Source organism: Protopterus annectens, chromosome 4.part0 (assembly GCF_019279795.1).
Source record: "Protopterus annectens isolate FY-2018-M chromosome 4.part0, PAN1.0, whole genome shotgun sequence".
NCBI lineage: Eukaryota > Metazoa > Chordata > Ceratodontiformes > Protopteridae > Protopterus > Protopterus annectens.
The window spans coordinates 1,972,982,233-1,973,003,986 of NC_056733.1; positions in this window are offsets into that span (position 1 = coordinate 1,972,982,233).

Below are 21,754 nucleotides of genomic sequence, written 5' to 3' on the forward strand. Positions count from 1 at the left end.
CAGATCTGAGCATTGCCATTTAGATTCTTGACATAGTTATAGAATGCCTTGTGGTTGTCTTTGGAATCTTTGGCAATTTTATTTTCGTAACTAGCTTTGGAAGATTTTAGGAGGGATCTCAGCTTCTTACTGAAGCTGGAAAGGGAGTTTTTTGCATCCTGGGATTTTCCTCTTTTCTGCAACAGTTTCTTCCTTTTGTTGTAAAGTTTGTTTATGGCAGGGGATCACCAGATTGGCTTCCTTTTTTTGGAGGAGAACATCTTGGTTCTATTTGGGATGGCATGATTCATGCATGAGTGGATGTGCTCATACAGTGCCTTAGTGTAGGACTCAGCAGTCAAACTTTCAGTTCCCGTCTGCATGGGTGTCATGAAGTTTGTAACTTCTGACTTGAGTAGCATGAAGTTGACTTTGGAGAAGTTTTGTATGGAGGTTTCCTTACTGGGGGGTGGGGGTGGGATGCGGATGTTAAGGGTGATCAGCTTATGGTCTGACGTGACCAACGACGGGGTGACCATAGGTGTGGATCATCGATTGCCATGTTGGTAATGACCTGGTCTAGAATATTGGAGCCCCTGGTGGGACTATGGATGAGTTGATCCAGGGCATTGGAATTTATGAATTCCAAGAACCATTGGGCAAAGGTGTTGGCACATGAATAGTTTTCCCAGTTCATGGCAGGGTACTTGAAATCACCCAGTATTAGGGTGTTTGGTTGTATATTAATATTTTCCAGTTTGTTTAGAAAGGTGTAGTGAGAATCTTGGGGCATGGTGGGGATCTGTAGCAAGCTACAATTTGGATTGCAGTCTTACCTAGTGTTAGTTGCACCTGGAGAATTTCAGACACATTGTGTTGGGCAACTAACCTGGTGGTGTGAATATCCTTGGTGAATATTGACACGCCTCCACCTTTAATGTTTCGATCCTGGTTTGGTGGCCGAAAAGTGTGGTAAGAGTTGCAGCCTGGTATTGCAGGGGTGCTCTCTGGAGACTTGAGCCAGGTCTCAGTTACTGCACAGATATCGATGTTTTCCATTTTTAGGAGTGCCTCGAGAGAGCGCATTTTGAGGTTTAGACTTCTAGCATTGAGTAGCATTACCTTCAGATTTTGCATGCTTGTACCTGCTACGGTGGTGGTTTTGTCCTTTGAACTTTGCCTAAAAAAGGCACTATAGGGGTGGCAAGAGCCATAGCCAGTAACCTGAATCCCAGGAGTGACAGGTGCAGACCATCTCTGGCAAAGCATCGTGGTCTGTCGATCATGTCGTCCCAGACAGACAGATACTGGATCCCCTTTGAATGACACCAGAAGCCTAGCCAATTGTTGAGGTCAATAATTTTGTCCTTATATTGTGATATCATTCTGGGCGAAGACAGGATGCTACTCAGGGCTAGGGTCATACCTGCCTGGGTCACATGATCCAAGAGCTCTTCCATGTAGTTCAGGGAGGTATGTCTCAAGTCATTCATTCCAACATGGACAATGACAGAGTCATATTTGTACTTGTTTTGGAGTGACTTGAGTGCATGAGTTATGTGGCGGATCCTGGCACCTGACAGGCAACTCACTGTAATTTTCTCCGTGTTCAGCCTGGTGAGTGGGACATCAGTGTGCCTGACTATAGAGTCACCTATGACTAAAGTGCTAGGTATGTTGTCTTGCCTTAGGGGCTGTTGCTGGGTGGAACACTGGTGTTGTGAGCTATGTGACACTTTGGTTGTGATTGGTGTTTGTTTGCGTTTCAGCTTTGGAGGTCCTTGTTGCTTGGGCAGGTTACAGTTAAGGGCCTTCGCATATGTGGATTTAGTGTTGCTATGTGTGGGTGTTGGTGGTATGAGTTTAGAAGGGCTATGTGTTGCTTGAGGTGTAGTGCGGATGTTAACCTTCTCCTCTTGACTGTCTAGCACAATCTTGGGTGGAGAGAGCTTTGCTTCCAGTTTGGCTATGTAAGTGCATCTCTCACAGGTTGTAGTGTTGGGTGGGAGGAGGGGAGGGTTGTCTGTGTACATGAGATAATTGCTGCAGAAAATATCAACATAAATGGATAGCAATTAAACAACATAATGTAAACTAAAAACAGTGACAGCAATAAAGAAAAGAAAGAATCCAAAAGCAATGATCACTAGGTTATGCTACACTGTTTTGTACCACAGGCCTTGAAGAAGTAAAAGGAAGTCAGATAAGCAATGGCAACACAAAAGTAATATACAGGACTGCAGCACACCTATTAAAGAACTATATGAACTACAGTTTGGGATATGATAGGAGGTATCCTTTCATTTCTGTGTAGGGCAGTGGCACAGTGTATGAGTGTTATGCAATGGACACTGAAGCTAGGCAGAAATAACAAAACTGCAGGTAGCATATATGGAGCCACAGTCAGAAATACATGGTAGTGATAGGAAAGTAGAACGGTTAGACTTCTATTTACATGTCTGACGACACAAAGAAAAACTATAAGCAATTGTGAAATTAATTAACAGAATTATAAACATAGACAGCTAAACAGGTGAGGAAGAGAACTGCAAGTATGACAGCAATTCAGTACACATACTCCAATGCCTGGACAAACTTGCTTGATTCCTCTTTCAGCACAGTCTATTTTTCCATATCTCATCAGATGCTTGAAAAACACAAAGCGGAAAAAAAGTCATCATACCTATGAACATCAATAACTGCAATAAGGCCAATTTTTGCTAATACGTATATATGTAGATGTATATGTATGTATGTGTGTATACATATATATATATATATATATATATATATATATATATATATATATATATATATATATATATATATATATATATATATATGTATGTATATAGATCAGTTAGTTATATGTACTATAGAACTCAGTCTTTCTCCTTGTTTTTGCCTTCCTACTGGCGAAGAAGAACAGGGTAGCATCTCTTCACTCCATTGCACTGATGCCAGTACTACTCCCTAGACTGGGTGATGCCTGTGGCATCACTGACTTTCCTGTCAAGACAGTGCTGGACATCGGGTCTACTTTATACCCTTGAAACATGAAAAACATGAATCCGAATCACGCGACACATAAAGAGCGAAATGCGGATACGTCAAATGTACTAAAGCGTGAAAATGTAAACCACGAACCCTCATAGTCGGCCAACCCACCACCCGCAACACACTACCTACCCAAACACAATACAAAAACACATACATAGACTAACCAAATCCCTACTTCTAGCCCTAAATTAAAGCACCTAAATCCTACTGCTAATCCTACACTAACCTCACATACACAACTGTCTATGCACTATCCTTAACCCCTCCCTAACCCTAAGGTCCGTAACTACCGCACACTTCCCCTATGGAGCTATACCCAAACAAACTAAATACTCCACACACATGCACTTAACAAAACCCTACACTAAACCTTACATACATTACCTACACAAAACCTTACATACACTACCTACCTATGCACTTACTTTAACCCCTCCCTAGCCATAAGGTCCATAACTATCGCACGCTTACCTTACAGAGCTATACCGCAGATGGGCCACCTATGCGATTTCGATATTTCCCCTTTCGCGGTTTCGTTCGTTCGAAGTATTCGCGATTCGCCCTTTCCGTGTCACGCAATTCGTGTTTTACTTTCGAGAACTTAAAGTAGACCCCTGGACGGGACATCTACTTTTCTACTTTGGGGGCCTTCATATGAATTCCTCAGCAGGCACTCCTACTGGTGTAGATTCACCAGGTGAAGAAAGATATTTGTCTTTTTGTACCATGTGAGAGCTTTTCCAGCTTCAGCTCTCCTAGCAGACATAGCCACTTGCCAGATTAAAGCCAGGACAGAAATGGTAGCTGATCTGCATTAAGGAATGTTACGGAAACCATGTGATGCACATTACTAGTATGGCCACAACAGACACACATGGGGGAGACAGATGGGCTCCAACCATATATGGAAACACTTCTCTGACATCAAATATACTGTACAGTAATATGGCAGTGCACCACAAATCATGGTAGTAATATGCCATTGTGCGCCTACAGACCAATGATTGGAATGTAATGTGCACTGGTAGAAATGGCCCCATAGCACACTGCAGGATTATTATTGTGCTGCACTGTGTATGTGATTCAGAAATATTTTACTCCAATTACTTCATTAGCATAAGTACTGTGTTATGAGCCCAGTAACTGTATGACAGAAGACACCATAGCCATTGCAGTGATCATCACTCTCTTAATTTTGCTGCATTATAGCAAGCACATATTGAACAGAGAGCACTGGAATGTTCTTGTTTGTCTTTTCAGCTTTTCCCAGTTAGAGGTCGCCACAGCAGAACTCCGGTCTGCTAATGATTGGCTGTTGATTTTTATGGTGCCGAGTTGCCAGTCTGACGCCCAACCTTCAGCAAAGGCACACCCATTCATGCATGTCTTTCGGAGGCCACTCAACCACAGGGAGGACATGCAGACTCCACACAGAAGGCACTCCAGCTAAGAATCAAACAGGAGAACCTCCTGCTGTGAGGCAACAACACTACTGCCGTACCACCATGTTCTACACAACAAAAATAAAATGTTCTACACCAACTGTGGTAAGGGTACACATGCCAGAGGCAGGTAGGTATACAGAATGGATACATTTACATTACTTAGTGGTAATGCTTAAGAGCTATCGGCAGACAGTGGAAATGACAATACAGAAGAGTTGGAATGGGGAATACAAGCAGACAGGGCACAACTTTATCCATCAGTAGCCCACCAGTTATACTGCTGAATTACAGAAGTCACTGGAGTAACAATGCCGGTTGACAACACAAACAAAGAAAGATGTGTTGGACTGCACACACTCTGCTACAGGAGTTCAACTGAAATACACAGAAAAGGGTATGGTGTGTGGAGGTACACCTGCTAAATAAATCAGACTAAGGATATGTTCTATGGGACACATGGCAGTGCTGACTGGGTGGCATGAGTCCCTGTAGACAGATAACAGAATGCATGTTATAACACATTCTATCCCCGAGTTGTCCCAAATGGACTGCTCTGGAAATGTGGCCTGTGAAATCAGTGTACAGGGGACATGTTACTTGCTGCTATCATTTTTGCCACATGGGTTGTGCATTGGTACAGCTGTAGGTAGACACATTTATGCCCAGGCACTGACCATAGGTGTATGTCCACATGTGCAATAACATAATCAGCACTGAAACAGCATCCGTGGCTTAAAAGATTTCCCTGGCAGAGATGTTACTGCAGCTCTATATGTTCATGGAAGGAGTATTCTAGGTACTAATAAGGCTTTCCAGATGTGTGTGTGGCAAGACCTCATTACAGTTGCCAATGTCATTAGCAGCCACAACAGACTGGGTCAAAAGGTCTCAGAAAAGGTCATTGATAGGATTTGCCAGGCCTGAAAGCTCAAGCAAGTGCACAACAGAGGAGGATAGCAACAGGTGGGGGATACACCACCACAGACACCCTCATTATCATAGAATAGTTCTTAGTCTCCCTGTCTGGGGACATTGAGAGGATGTTAATACCTGATAGAGGCCTAGGGTCTGAACTGGTCACAACACCAAGTGTCTTCATTGGGGATGCACTGGGTTGGTATTAACTTGAGATATTAACAAGGCTTTGTGATGAACCACTGGCATGAGCTTTCTGATGTCAAACACCTCAATACCTCTCCTACCAGTATGTCTGGGATGCAGGCATGGCAACATACAACACAAGGTATGTTTGTCTTCATTCTAGGTCTACTCTGTTTCCTTAAATGCTGTTGAAGTACTTGGGTGTGGGAATGTCACATATCATCAGCTGTACACATGGGTGTTTGTCTGCCTTCATATGAGTTAAGGTCATGGGGGTTAGCTTCAATAAAACAGATCATGACTGATATCAGTGTAACAATGAAGCCTGACAAGGATGATGGCTGATCAGTCTGACAGCACAGTGTCACTGCCAGCAATGGCTACAGTCAAAGTTGCCCTGTCATCTACATTGACTGATACAGCTGTGTTGCCTGTGGAACCCATTTCTGCCTCTCCACTTGGTAAGGAATAACAGGATATGCCTGGTAGCTCAAAATAAGGTGCACTGTCAGAACTAGCTCATATGCCAGCAACTGGCAGTGGCGCTACCACAAAACATAACAGCAGCATTAGGAGGAAACATACCAGTGGATGTCAGTGCTGTGGCCACCACTAGGTGTCCAAAATAGGTGTCACATAAGGCATAATTCAGTAAATGTGTGGGTTAGTGATCCATATACAGACAAATGCCAACACCAAGGTAGAGATGATTAGCATGGAGTGACATGCCTGATAACATAGGCAAAAGCCTGCAATGCTAAAATTAGAGGTCTAAGCAGAACATCCACCAGCTCATATCATTTATTTGATGGTCAGTTAGCAGCTACGTAAGCCTCCATGAGGTCTCCAGGCACGGCATGCCAAAGCTAATGCCACAACTGTGGCCACACCTATCTGACTCCACTATGAATATGCCCCACAGAGCAAGTACTTCGAGGTCAAGTAGTGCCACATCCTTGATGTTACCTACTTGTGGTCAGCACGGTGTGGCATGACAGGGTCATCCTCACAGAAGTAGCCTACATGGATGCCCTCCACTCTGCACGGGCAGACAATTACAGTTATGCAGTTCCTTGCCAGTGGGTGTTGCTGGCAGTACCATTCCAAGGAGGGGATGTGTCTGTTGCCAAAGTTGTTCACAGTTTGCATTGTTCCCACCTGTGGACCCACATCCCCATCACATGCACAACCACACAGTGCACTGCCATTTGCTGCAGCTGTGTACACTTTGACAAGTACTGTGCAAATGCTGCCTCAGGAAGCTCTACCACCCTCCTTATGCAGTTTAAACAACTTCCTCTTATCATCCAGCCGTGTAACAGAATAACTCTTCCACATTCATCTATGTAGCATTGCTGATCCTTGTCACTGTGCTCCACCTCACTTGTGCAAATTACAACTGTACCCCCTGCCAACACCACTGTTACATCAGTCTAATGAAAAGCATGGCCAGATAATGCACATTACTAGATATTCTAGGAGTAATCTTGCATGTGTTACTTTTAATCTTTTTTTGTCTCTGTTTTCACCCATATTTGTAGACCAGATGTCATCACTTTGCCAGTACTGTAGTGTCCTCAGCCTAGCATGGGGCTCTCCTGCAGCTGTCTTCTTCAAGGAATCCTCACCTGATATCTCCTCCACTGCTGGCACTGGTCTTTCTTCTGATGGCGATCTTCTGTGGTAGCTGTCTGCATACTATAATGTGTGTTGTGCAGTATTGCACACACAGAAAATATCTAGCTGCATGTCTCTAAAGCACACTGTAGAGCACCATCAGAGGAATCTAGGCAATAAGAGTGCGTCCTCAACACTCGAAACACATGCTCGAAAATGCTGAGGGTCTGCGACAGTGCACAGTTATATGTCATCTCAGCCACGGTCTGGGGGTTATGTGCTGGTGTCATGACCCATGGCTCCAGAGCATATCTTGCATTACCAGTAAGATACTCCTGTGTGAAATAAAACCATACAAATCACTGGTATAGTCTGAATGTGTGCCAAATGCAAGAATTGTGGGAACTGCCCAAATGAGGCACAGACACAGTGTATAATGATTTGCTTACAAACAAGGTAATAGACATTCTGTGGGATTCATGAACAATCATGTAGGCTTCACACGAAACATACATGACATTTATGTGCTAACATGATAAGCAGCAGCACTAACTGCATATGCATGTTGTTTATCATGCTTACATGAATACAAGTGTGTTTTCATGGCCAGCAACAGTGTTGGTGGTCAGGAAAACATGTTGAACAGCACGTGCACACACAGTAAACAAACAAGCTTGGGTATTGGCAAACCTGTTAAATGTACTCACTCAGTCAGCAAGAAAAGATATACAGCGCAAACAATGCAAGCTGTACCATGCAGGGAAAGTGTACTGAGTATAATGTGCATATAAATCAAATATATGAATAAAGAAATAAGTAAGAGGGTAGGGGAAACAGCAAGGGCAACTACAATAGATGGGTTACCAGACAGGGAAAGTATACTGAGGGCAATGTACAGAGAAATCAAAGAGATGTATTAAGACATATGTGAGAAGGGAGGGTTAATGTTCAAATTATAGTAAGATAATTGATGTGAAGGTGCTTCTGTCATAAAGGAAATTTTGTAATAACATTTTGCAATACATATGTCATAATAACTGTTTGTCATAGCTCCTGATAAAATACAGTTAAAAACAAATTAGATATGATACTATAGGATGTGACAGTTATACAAATTAACATTGTAAAAGAGGGGATTAGATGATGTATAAATATCATTAACATGCTGATTTGAGATAACAGTTTGCAAGGACAGTACATCCATTATGGGATATTTGCACATCATGTATGTCGTCAATATAACATGTTGGAAAATAGGAATGACTTAAAATTCAACACTCCTTTTGCAAGAATAGAACCCATACCATCAATGTTACCACTGCTAAAAAGTGGCTGCACAGCAGAAGCACACTGTAGAGATATACCTCATATATGTATATGCAGCCTGTTCTGTACAGTAAGATAAAGAAACACACACTCACAGACAGTAATTTCTGTATTTGAACTCCCTATCTATACACTGACACAATACACAATCTAAACACAAGTGTGTTATATGCACACACCACAAGAGAAGTCTGACTGCATGTGAGCCACACTGCATCTTTGAAAGGATGACATCAGCTGTGTCATACAAAGGAGATGCATTTTCAAAAATGACTTCAACGGGTATGTGGAATTGTAAATGCTGTCAGCACTAAAATTTGTAAGACACTCCTGCATCAATTTACATTCAAATGCACAGTCAGGACAGTCTCACTGCTGTATTCAAACACTGCCTATTGACTGACAGAATCTACACGCAAGTGCATTATATGCATGCACCACAGAAGAAGTTTGACTTTAGAGGTGTGAGTACATCAGTGAAATGATGACCTCATCAGTGTGTTCCAGACAGCATGTGTTTGTGGACAGAGTGAAAAGGGGATGTGGGATTGAAATGACAATGTAAATGTTTCTCACAAATGGAAGTCAAATGAGGACAGCTGTTGAATTAATCCTCCAGTGAAGTTATGGACCCACCATCACACAAACAAGTTGATCATTGTAAGAGTAGAACTCCCTACCTATCTAGTTATACAGTCTAGAGGACACAATACTTAACATAAGCACCACCATAGAAGTCTGACTTCGATAGTGTGAGAATGCACTTTATAAAGGATGACATCAGCACTGTGTTGCAGAGATGATGATGTTGGGAAAAAGTGTGACACTGATATGGACTCTGCAGTGTAAAAGTTTATTCGGGATACTATTTTATTGAGTCCAGCAGTAAGTAAGCTCATACTGACACAACTGTATATACACACACACACACACACACACACACACACACACACACACACACACACACACACACACACACACACAAACACACACATACACACGTTTACTGCTGTGAGATTAGAACCTCTACATATCTATTCACACAGTCTACAAGACACAGTACTTAATGCAGCACCACCATAGAAAGCTGACTTGACAGTGCAGAGTAAATAAGATTAGCTTCTCATTTTGTGTCAGGGAAGATATTGTGACATTGAAGGTTTTGTGCAAATCCATATTTGTTGCTATGAATAAGTGTAATCTTATGATCAATAATAAATACATATTACTGACTTATGTCATCTATGCTGTCATTAATGTATATTGCAGAACTTAGAGTGATGTACCTGTGTTGTGTACATGAGGCACACACACACTTATGAACCACATGATAAATAATGAAGCATTCATGGATCATCAGGTTATGATGATGGTATGTAAACCTTAATGAATTGTACTGATATTAGCAATGGTATGTGCTCACGCATGGGCAAGGTAGAGTGTCAATATCAAACAATACTTAATGTTCCAATGCAGGAGGGATAAATAATGATGAAGTATATGCACCAAGGTTGTATATGGTTGTGTATCATTTGTAAGTTTAAGTGCTGCAGTGCAGACCCAACTGTCCAGAATGAAGTTGTCAGTTAACCACACAGTTCACTGCATTTGACATGAGTGCATGATGCAGTTTCCATGTAATGAAGTAATACAAACCAGTAGCAATACTTACTTCTGTTCAAAATCTCTTCCTAAACCGCAGTGCTGAGAAACATACCTGGGTGGATGTTGATGTGCTGAACTCAGACTGTGAAGTACCATTGTTTACTGGTGTTCAGTGGTGCTCCCTGCCAACCTTTGCACAAATAAAAATCAGAGAGGAAATGTAATTCTGATTTACAACAGTTCTATTTTATCTTATCATGTTGCATACATATGCTTTGCATGTTGAATTATACATTTTATTACACCTTTCCATAGTAGGGCCAAAGGTCAATTCAAAAATGAAGCATTGTGCTTGCTTTCCCCATTTGCATAAAATTAACCGGTGAGCAAACAGAGTTCTCTGCAGAGGAAAAAGTGAAAACTTTAATTTGATTAGCCTTCTATAGCACAAACAGGCTTAGCTGTGATACATGACCGTCAGCACTCTAGAGAGTACGTAGTGTAGAAAATCCACCTGTCAACCTAACTTTCTCTATGACACAAGGTGCAAGCTCACTGAACTAAATGAAAAAGAAAAGCTGATGCAGGGTTTGACTCCAATATACAAATCATTTTATTTTACAAAGGGTGTCAGAATGTAATTATTATAATTAATTTTGATCACAGCTTTAAGAATACTTGGAATAATTATCATAAATATGTTGTCTTGCCAAAATGTGTCAGCAAAGGCTATTGAAATTATTTTTTATACCTACAACATATGAGACATGCTTCAAGTAAAATCACAAGTTAACTGCATGTACAATATAGTGTAAAGCAAAAAACCCATTTTGCAATAACACTTGAAATGCCATTTAGCATCACACACTAAAGTTGTTCTTTGCCAGAGTTCGAGCAAATGTTGAGGACTACAACTTGATGAAAGAGAAGGGGATTAGACAGATACCTAGGCAACACATTCACAGCAAAAACATCACTTATAAAAACGGGCAATAAGAGTTTCACCTAATGCTAGATTCAAACCATTGTCGAGATAAAATATTAAATTTAAAGACCTGACCATTATCTCAGCACCGGAAAGGAAATCTTACTTCACACTTGTCAAAATCACATCTTTGAAGGAACAGTGATAACCTATTCAGCCAATGGAAGATGCAAGTATTATTCTTGACAAAGTAATGGCAGCAGGAAAATGTCATAAGATAATGAAGAGCCAATAGTACAAAGTGATAAGAGAGAAGGAGTGAAGATAGACAGGTATACTAGCACATATGAAAGGGTGATGTTAAGGGTCATTAATGCACATCTTTATGGTGTATCCTCAGTATTCATGTCATGCTTTGTATTATTAACTCATGGCTCTGGGGATGAAGAAGCCTGTAGGACAGGGAAAACCTGATTAAGACATGAGTAGAAGGGTGGTTTGCTAAATCTTTCTTATGGTCATGGTTGTGTTTGGAAATGCTTTTTGCAACATTATTCCAAATTTGTTAATTAAAGGTTTTAAGTGGATAAAGATGTGTGTCATGAAACGGATCTATTTCGAAATCCTGATGCCCATATAACCGACGTTCATTTAAGAGAGATGAAAGCAATGAAACATCAAATATCCAATACTGCACCTCTGTGCTCTAAATTCAGCACCATCATCTCCCACACCAGCCATGCCTGCAGAAGTCAAGCAGCAACTCTGTCTGAACTGGCACCAAATTCCAGTCTCACATTAAACAGCTAGTGCACAATCATGCACAACCATGCCAGCTGCATTTGTGTGATGGAAAGCACAAAGAGGCATTGGCAAACAAAAAGGAAGGTATTGTATCAAACAGCAATAAAGGTGTGAAACATGGTAGTGAGATATACCATATGTGATGCTCAACCTAGTTACACTTTTTCAGATGGTCAACATTAACATGCTTAATGGCTTGGCTTGTTATCTTTGGTGTTTTGGATGTTAAATAGGATGACTTGGCACATAAGCTTCCGGAATTACTCACTATAAAAATAGTTAACTAATGTGGGAATCAAACCTAAGAAAGAAATAATACATGAATTTCAATGTAATTATTTTTTATTGCTATAGGAGAAGCCCCATTCAACCATGTGCATTCGGAATGAATGGAGATATACTTCAGATAGGCCTGTATGTGTGTGACTTTAGCAAGTCCTGTAAAATGAATTCCCATGAAAGAGGCACTCTTACTGTTTGTAAATGTATATCAAATTAATAGACTTTCAGGAGCTGAGTAATACAGGTCGGGGTATGATACGTACATACTTCACTACACATACTGTTCTAAACACAGAGCTGAGCTATGTAAGGACAGAAGATTATTTTAACTTCAGTATTTTGCCCATCATAGATATGCAAGTGCATTTTTAATTCAGGTTCTATATTAGAACACCGAACGTTCAAAATTTTGAGTGTTCTAATATCAACCCGTTTTCAGTGAACGCTGAAAATATTGAAGAAACAGAAAACCAAATTTTTTCCTAGGGAAAGAATTTGTTTGTCCGTTTCTGTTGCTTCTGTATTTTCAGCACTGTGGTGGAAAGTTACGGGTCGGGTTCAGGTAAGTGTGCGACTGTGTGGACGTGAGGGTTAGGGCGGGTTAGGTGAGTCAGTGTTAGGGCGCGGGTCACGTAAGTGTGCGATTGTGTGGACGTGAGGGTTAGGACGTGGGTGAGGTGACTGTGCGATAGTGACAAAATTTAGGGTTAGGGTTTGGGTTAAGGTAAGTGGATAGTTAGTGGTGTATGTATAGTTTAATGTAGGGTAAAGTGTAAGAGTTTAGGTGTATGTGTGTGGATTGCTGTTTGTTTGGTGTGCTTGTATCGTGTGCATGTGTTTTGGAACAGCAAATTTTCTCCCTAGGAAAAAATTTGCTGTTCTGTATGTTTGATGTTTTAAATTTTTGATTCATAGGGCTCGATATTAGAACACTCGAAATTTTGAAAGTTCGGTGTTCTAGTATAGACCCTTAATTCATTATCATAATTACCTGCTTAAACAATTACACACACATTCAAGTGTGCTTCATAACTACCTCATTAATAAGATATGCTACCTAGAAAAATTTATCAAAGTATTAATGAGACATTTCTTGTAATCAACATAATTATGATAGCCATTTCTACGTAGTGTTACCTTCCCAATCAATGTGTTGTTAGAAATTGCATTCTGACACCCATTACAAAAATAAGCACTATCTGGATTTAAACCCAGGATCACCTGTGCTCTGTCTCTAAAGTCGGTGCACTCATACCTTGCGCCACAGAGAGAAGTACACAGCAGGTGGATGTTCTCTACACAGTTCTCTCCAGAATGCTGATGTCCATGCATCGCAGCTAAGCCTATTTGCACTACAGAAGGCTGCCCAAATAAAATGTTTCACTTTTTCCTCTTAAGCAGGTATGCTGGAGTGTGTGCTGCTAAGCAGTGAGCATGTACAGAAGGCAAGAAATAGGAAAAAAAGCATAAGAGGTTCTGTTGAAAGTAAGTAGTATATCTTGAGTAATAAATTCGATATTCCCTTCAAACAGTATGGATATGAACCCCAAAGCAGCTCTGTTATGGGTTCAAAGTCAACGCATTTACAACTTCTGCCACAGAAAGAAGCATTTATCATGTGCACATCACACACTCATTTGTAATGCCACACAGCAGTGACGGGTCTATATTAGAACATCGAAGTATTACTACTTCGAATGTTCTAATATCGAACCCTTTGCATTGAATGCTGAAAATAGCAAAGTTGCAGAATATCGAATACTTTCCTAGGGAAAGTATTCAGTGGGCTGTTTCTGCAGCTTTGCTATTTCCTCGACTGTGGAGCGAAGGTTATAGACCGGGTTAAGGTAAGTGTGCGAATGAAGGTGAGTGTGGGATAGGGACCTTAGGGTTAGGGAGCAGGAAATGTGAGTGTGTGATAGGGACTTTAGGGTTAGGGAGCGGGTAAGGTGAGTGGGCGATAGGGAGTTTAGGGTTAGGGAATGAGTAAGGTGAGTGTGCGATAGGGACTTTAGGGTTAGGGAGTGGGTAAGGTGAGTATGCGATAGGGACTTTAGGGTTAGGCAGCGGGTATGGTGAGTGTGTGATAGGAACTTTAGGGTTAGGGAGTGGGTAAGGTGAGTGTGCGGTAGTTACGAACCTTAGGGTTAGGGTTGGGTTAAGGTAAGTGGATAGCTAGTAGTGTATGTATGGTTTAGTGTAGGGTTTTGTGAAGTGTATGTGTGTGGATTATGTATTTTGGTGTGCTTGTGTTGTGTGTATGTTTGTTGGAACAGCAAATATTCGCTGTTCTGAGTGCTCGATGTTATGATGTTTCGAGTGAAATGGTTCGATATTAGAACATTCGATGTAGTAATACTTCGATGTTCTGATATAGACCCGCAGTGACAAAATTATTTGCACTAATGGAAAATACAGAAATGAAATTGTTCACTCTTTCCTACACCTGTGAACCCTGTTTGCACTCTGCTAAGCAGTGTGGAAATTACACAGGCATGAAACATATATAATAATTTATATTCCATACAACAAAACACAAGCTGCATTTTCACATCTGCTGCAAACATTACAAGCAGCATATGGCTCCAACTGGTTTCAACCCTGCAGTCTCTTTCCTGTTTCTTTAAACTCATTTCATTTACACTGTGTACTACATGTGGAATTTCTTCTCTTAGTGTTGTTCAGAGTGGTGTAGCATAGCACACTTGTGCCATTCTCAAATGCACTACGGATAGCATGCCAAGCTACATTTCTCATCTTGCACCTTGGGCAGTGGACTCTTGTTTAATGCTATGAAACGGTGCCAGTCCAAAATGCAATCAAATGTAAAAAAAAAAATGTCAATAGTAACAAATGCCAGGGAATAATAATTTAATTGCAGGACTGTGAAGTTTCCTGGATCTGTGTGTGTTCTAACCTGATCATATGCTCAAGAAATATGCATTAACTCTGTCAGACAGCACACTGCAGTTGTGTTTCTTAGCCCTCTTTGCTACCAACACGGGCTTAGAGTAGCAATCAGAAAATGTACATAGCAGTACATACAAGTATTAGTTTAAGGGTGTGCACACTTATGCAACCAGCTTATTGTACATTTTTTATTTTTTTTATATTTTTTTCCCAATAGATTTGTTTGTTTTTCAATTGAACTGTACAGGTTATAGGTCACATTAAAGGTGGGAAAAGTTTTGTAATGATGTATTGTGGTCTCATTTTTTTATATCACAAAAACCTGGCATTTTAACAGGGGTGTGTACACTTTTTATATCCACTGTATGTAAACCTCGAGACATGTGCCTTAGAAGAGAGAACAGTCCAACAGAGATTGTGTTGGAGGTGGTCAGTCTGATTGACTCTGAGATATTTCTTAAGGGGAAGATAGATACAGCATTATTTTTGCCCTTGTATCATTTGCACAGTGATGCTTATTGGCTTTCTTTCCACTGTCTTCCCTTTTTTCCAGGGACATCAGAATTACCATATGAAAGACCATCTGCAGATGGTAAGCATAAACTCTTTGATTAGTAAAAACTATTAATTAGATGTAAGCCTGAGGAGAGAGCAAAAAGTATTATATTCCTTTAGCATCTGAAATTGTTTAACATGAGTGCATAGAACAAAGTCTGGATCATTTCCACTTACTGTTTCTTTCCTTCTTGTGTTTATTCATCATTATTGCAGGTGATCCTTTCAGTGGCAGTGTAGAATTCATACCACCTGATGTCAGAATATTGGTAGCCTCTGATGATGATGGTGGTGATATAGAGACATAGTCAGGGGGTGCAGAGGCTCAGCCTGACACTAAGGTTGTGGCGCACACATTTACTAGCCTTGTTTCTGACATAATCAATATGCCTATGCATACCCATTCAACTAAGCCCTGAGATATAGGACAGGTTAAGGATGACATGGCTGATTGAGGTAGTGTGGGTACTCTAGTTGCAGAGCTGACTGAGTCTGCCCCTAGTCATTGTGAGGGCATGGCACCACACAGAAGGGTTGCTAGAGGTGCTTGGAGGAGGCTTACTGTCCACCTTCATCCTAATGCTGTTGTGTCATTAGGTACCACCAGACCTATGTATAGGACCATCACAGGAGCACAGGCACATTCCACCAGGGCCTCGGAAGAGATTGTGAGAGTCCTAAACCTGGCACATTCTGACATACATGACTGCCTTAACCATGTGGAAGATTCACTGGATAGGATGAATGACGCACTAAATATGGCAGTGTCTGTGATGGAACGTCTGCTGAGGGAGGGCCAGCATTCACAAATCTATAGAGCTGCAACATTCTCTGGTGTTAGCAGATTTGGCCGTGCAAGATCTTGCTCCCATAGTGGCACCAATTCCACTGCTCCATCAGTGATTGATGTGTCCACACCAAGACATAGTAGGCCATGAAGTCGTGGTCTAGGACATAGGCATGAAGGGAGACATTGCTCACATTCATGTAGCACTCCTACTTCAAACTGGGGATATGGAAGTGACAGTGCAACACCTGGCAAAGGCAATTTGCATGGTCGAGAATGACAACATTGAACTGTCAACATTACCATGCATAGCTCACACCTGTCTGACACAGCAGGACATATGGCTAGCACAGTGCTTGACTTGACTTCATGCAGACACACACACACATTTCTCAAAAACTGACAATACCGACCAACACACATGCAAGCTAAGAAAACCTTAATGTTGATTGGGATTCATTTCCCGTTAAAGTGGCCCTCAGATATTTTCTACTTTATAGAATATTCTGTTACTTACACACACACAAACACACACACACACACACACACACACACACACACACACACACACACACACACACACAGACACACACACACACACACACACACACACATGCACACACTTACTACTTTGATGTCAGCCATGTCAAGCTCCCCCACCTCCACCCTGTGCAAATGATAATAACTGTGCCATGCCCTTTGTTTGTTTGGGTTTGACTTAGGGTTGCATATATGTCTGATGTACACAGTGGATAGCTAAAAGAGTCTTTCTCATTATGTTGATTATATGCATATTTATTACATAACAGGATTTTGGATATTTTTCAAAATACCCCTTTTGGAAGGCTTTGTTTCAGTTAGTATTGCAAGTCAAGCATTCAAACCAGTGATATTGTATTCCTGCTTGTTGCTCTACTTATGAAACTGTTGATATAATTGTCCTGTTAACTGTTTTGTGTATAGTGGGTAAGTGACGGACTAGATGTCTCTTAATGTGTACAGTGCATAAGTCTGTATTGCAGATAGCATTCCTATAAGCCAAGAATGTCATTGGTGGACACCTCACACAGGTCCTGATTGAGTACATTTATGACTAACAGTATGCAGGTAGTTTATCTGCTTCTCATTTGTTCATATAATACAGGTTCCACACTTACCTTGACGTTATTGCAGTTATGAGTGGTGTACTTTAAGATTGTCTCTGTCTGATGCTATCCATATACATACAATTCATAGGTAAGTAAAGTTTGTGGACATCAGATGGCATCACTTTATTTATACTTTTATTTTTATTCTTTTTTTTATACTTTATTTGTATGTGCATAGTTTGTTATGAGCATTCCCTCACTGGTGAATGTGTGCGCTGTCATTTGCCTCTTACCTGCTGAGTGTGCATGCACTAACCTTTGAGCCTTAGGTGGTAACTGTGTATGCTGTCCTTTGCCTCTTAGCCAGGACAAGGGCATATTGTGCGCAGCTATATCTGCCACCTATTTCTGCAACTGGAAATTCTCCTTCAGAATCTTTGTCTGTATGTGCTGGCCCTGCCTGTGGTCCAGGAATGTGTGGTCCTGGCCCTTGCTGTCTCTGTTGCAGCTGTTTCCTCAAGATAATATTGTCCAAAATGGCACAGACTATGAGAATTTCTGCACACGTGCCTGGGTCGTACTGCAGGGCTCCCCCCTTAAATGTCTAGACAGTGGAACCATGACTTCAGCATGCCAAACACATGGCCTGTGATGTTTTTTGCTTAAGCATGAGCATCATTGTATCTTCCTTCTGTGGATGTCTGTGCATCTCTAATGGGTCTCATGAACCACAGTTCTAGTGCATAACTTGCATCAGCCAGTAGATGGACTTGTGGAATATCACCCCTAGCAAACCTTGTATAAAGTTGCGAGGTGTGCCACATGTGTGAGTCACAATAGGTTTTGGAGTTCATGGTAAAGGGCTATACCATCTCTACATTGTTATTGTACAGCTTCCTGAATGTCGCCATCAACTTGGGCTGGTTAATTAATATGGAATTCAGATGATTATGCTTTCATTAGCATACTCTGCTGTTTACCTTTGTTTGGCAGCTCTACAATACGAAGAGCGATTTAATGAATACAAAACAGAGCACATGATAGCAATGCTGAGATTAATCATCCATGAATCTGGCCCATTTGCTTTGCTCATGAACTATTTTAATGGCTTCCTAGCTAGCTGTTTCACAGAACTTTAAAAGTTCATACAAATAACAGCTCACACCTTGCCACTACCTCAGAAGGTGTATGGACTACTTTTTATTACTGACTCACCATCATGCCTCCCAACCCATGTTGAATATAGTACAATGATGAATCAGAACTTCAGAAAGTCCACAAAAAGTCCTAAGCAACTTAATTGAGATCTACAAAATGATTCCTCTCTTGTTTAGAAATGAGTTTATAAAACAAGATAACTACAACGAAGTAACAGCAAAAACACTTTGAGCACCCCCTCCTTCATTAAAACGAAGTTTTACTGTCTCCCATGAAAACAATTCAGTAGTCCCCTTTGCAGATGGTGAAATCCTGCCATGAACTTATGATTGGTGCATACCTCTCAACATCTTAACACAAGAAATCTGGACAAAGTCAAAAATAATAACGTGACAAAAGTAAAAAAAAAACAGATTTTAAATATTGCTCTTATGAAGTTGGAAAGTTGCTACAATAAAAGGTTTTGTGTTGCCACAAATTTTCTAAAGGATATTAAGTCTGAAACTCAAATGTTTTGTCATTCAGTTGACAAATACCTTGTTTAATTACTACTGCCCTTTACTGCTTGATGTTTTGTGTAAAGCATACATTTGTTACCACAGCTAAACTCTCCTTTATAATGTAACATATTTTTGTATATTGTAATGCCAAGACTTAATATTGTTCTTTGTGCTGTACTGTTTGTGACTTATCTCTGCATATATTTGTAACTAAGATTTGGACTTAGTTTTGGCCAAGGCTTAAACTCTGATGGAACTATTGTATGCTGTAATCATCTTTGTATTTGCCATCTTTGCTTCCAAATACACTCCTTCTCTCATGTTACACTATTTTCTTATACCCATACTGCTGGCTACTTATGTAATCACCTTGTATGAAAACCAGATGCTTATTGATTATCAGTACCCAAATGGCCATGCTATCACATCAGATGTAAAACAGCCCACCTTTAGCCATACTAATCAATATGGGTCCAACTCTAAGCCTTGCTCACTCTTTCAGCATGCAACCCCCAGGCACACAAGCTCTAGAGCCAAACAATATTACAAACTTTTAAACAAACTACTGAAACTTATCACTAAGTATTGCCCTAGTCTTATACTTGGTGGTGACATTCATCCCAACCCTGGCCCATCCACCTCTGATATATATACCCCCTCTATCTGCCACCAAAGCCACAAAACTACAATTAGTAGACCTACCAACTCTCTCCTGGCCTGTCATCTCAATATTAGAAGCATCAATAACAAGGTACATGAACTGCATGCACTCCTGACTGTCCACTCCCCTGAGATTCTCTGTCTATCTGAGACCTGGTTAAAACCTACCACAACTGACAATGAAGTGTTACCCCCTGGGTATGTCATTCACAGGCTAGGCCGTGCTTCCAGGAAGGGGGGTGGGATAGCTATACTCTATAAATCTACATTGAATGTGACTATAGATGTTAATCAACCACCTCAAATTAATAACTCAGAAATCCTGGCCACTAAATTGCAAATTAACAAAAGTAAATGCATAAACATTATCTGTATGTATATTTCCCCGGGTAATAATATAGCCACACTCGAAGATACCCTACACTGGATTTCATGTCATTAGCCACAAGAAACCCTATTACTTGGTGACTTTAACATAGACTGGGCCACCTGTTCCTCAGAATCCCCTACCACCCCACATCAACCTGCATGCATTTACTCAAATCATAACCACCACAACCAGGCTAGGTAATCCCAAACATAAAGAAAGCATACTAGACTGGGTACTTGTAAATAGTAACCCCCAACTGTACACTGCTGGTACCCTCTCCGATGATCTGAGTGATCACCTTCTTACCTATATAGTTAAGCAAAAAGTCATTATTCCTCATCAATCCTTACTCAGGAAAGTCAGAAACAAAGTAAACTTTGACCCTATTAAATTCCAACAGGAATTTAACTCCTGTAACTGGTCTATGTTAAAACACCTCCCCTTAGAAGAGGCAGTTGCATATTTTAACAATAGATTTCTTGAAATCCTTGACTTGCATGCACCTGCCCGTTCTAAGTGAACAAAGGCAAAAACTGCCCAATGGCTATCTAAAGAATCTAGACTAAACATTTCCAGCAGAAACAAAATCTGCGCTCTATGGCTCTCCACTAAAGACCCCTACAATCATGTTAAATACAGGCAAGCTAGGAATGAGACTGAAAAAATCCATTCTACAAGACAAAAAACAATACTACTGTAATTTACAAACAGCAAACCAGAATAATCCCCAGAAGTTCTGGGCAGGTCTGAATAATCTAGTCCATCATGGAAAAATGTCTACCCCTATCCCCATCGCTACCATTGATAAATCTCCTGAGGATGTCTCAGACAGTTTTAACCATTTCTTTACAGAGACAATTCAAGCCCTAGCTAGCCAACTACCTCCCAGCTCCCCTGGCCCTGATAGTACCCCTCCTATAGACCTACTCTCTTTCAGCTTCCATCCAGTGTCCACATCACTTATCCATACCTTGCTCAAAAAATTAAAACCCACCACACTCTCAGCTGATCAACTACCTGCTGAATACTTCAAAAATCAGCTGATGCCATAGCCTATCCAGTATCTATACTAATTAATCGCACCACAGCAGAGGCAAAAATTCCCACCATTTGGAAAACATCCTTTGTAATCCCACTACATAAAGGATGTTCCTCCACTGAATTCTCCAATTACAGACCCATAGCTATACTTTCTTCACTAGCTAAGATTATGGAAAAATGTATACACCAACAACTCATGCTTCACTTAATTCAGAATCACCTCATGGCCAATACCCAACATGGCTTCCGTCCACACCACAGCATAACCACAGCCCTACTAACATTCACCAATACCATTAATAATAATTGTAACAATAATCAAATATCCTCAGCCCTCTTCTTGGATCTTTCAAAGGCATTTGACATGGTGGCTCACTAACTTTTGATTCACACCCTGCAATCTTTCTGTCTAAATACCAGTGCCATTCAATGGTTTAAATCCTACCTCAGTGGGAGGCAGCAGGCTGCCCTCTGGCAGAATAAGCTCTCCAACCTATTACCTAACACCCTTAGAGTGCCACAAGGCTCCATATTAGGACCC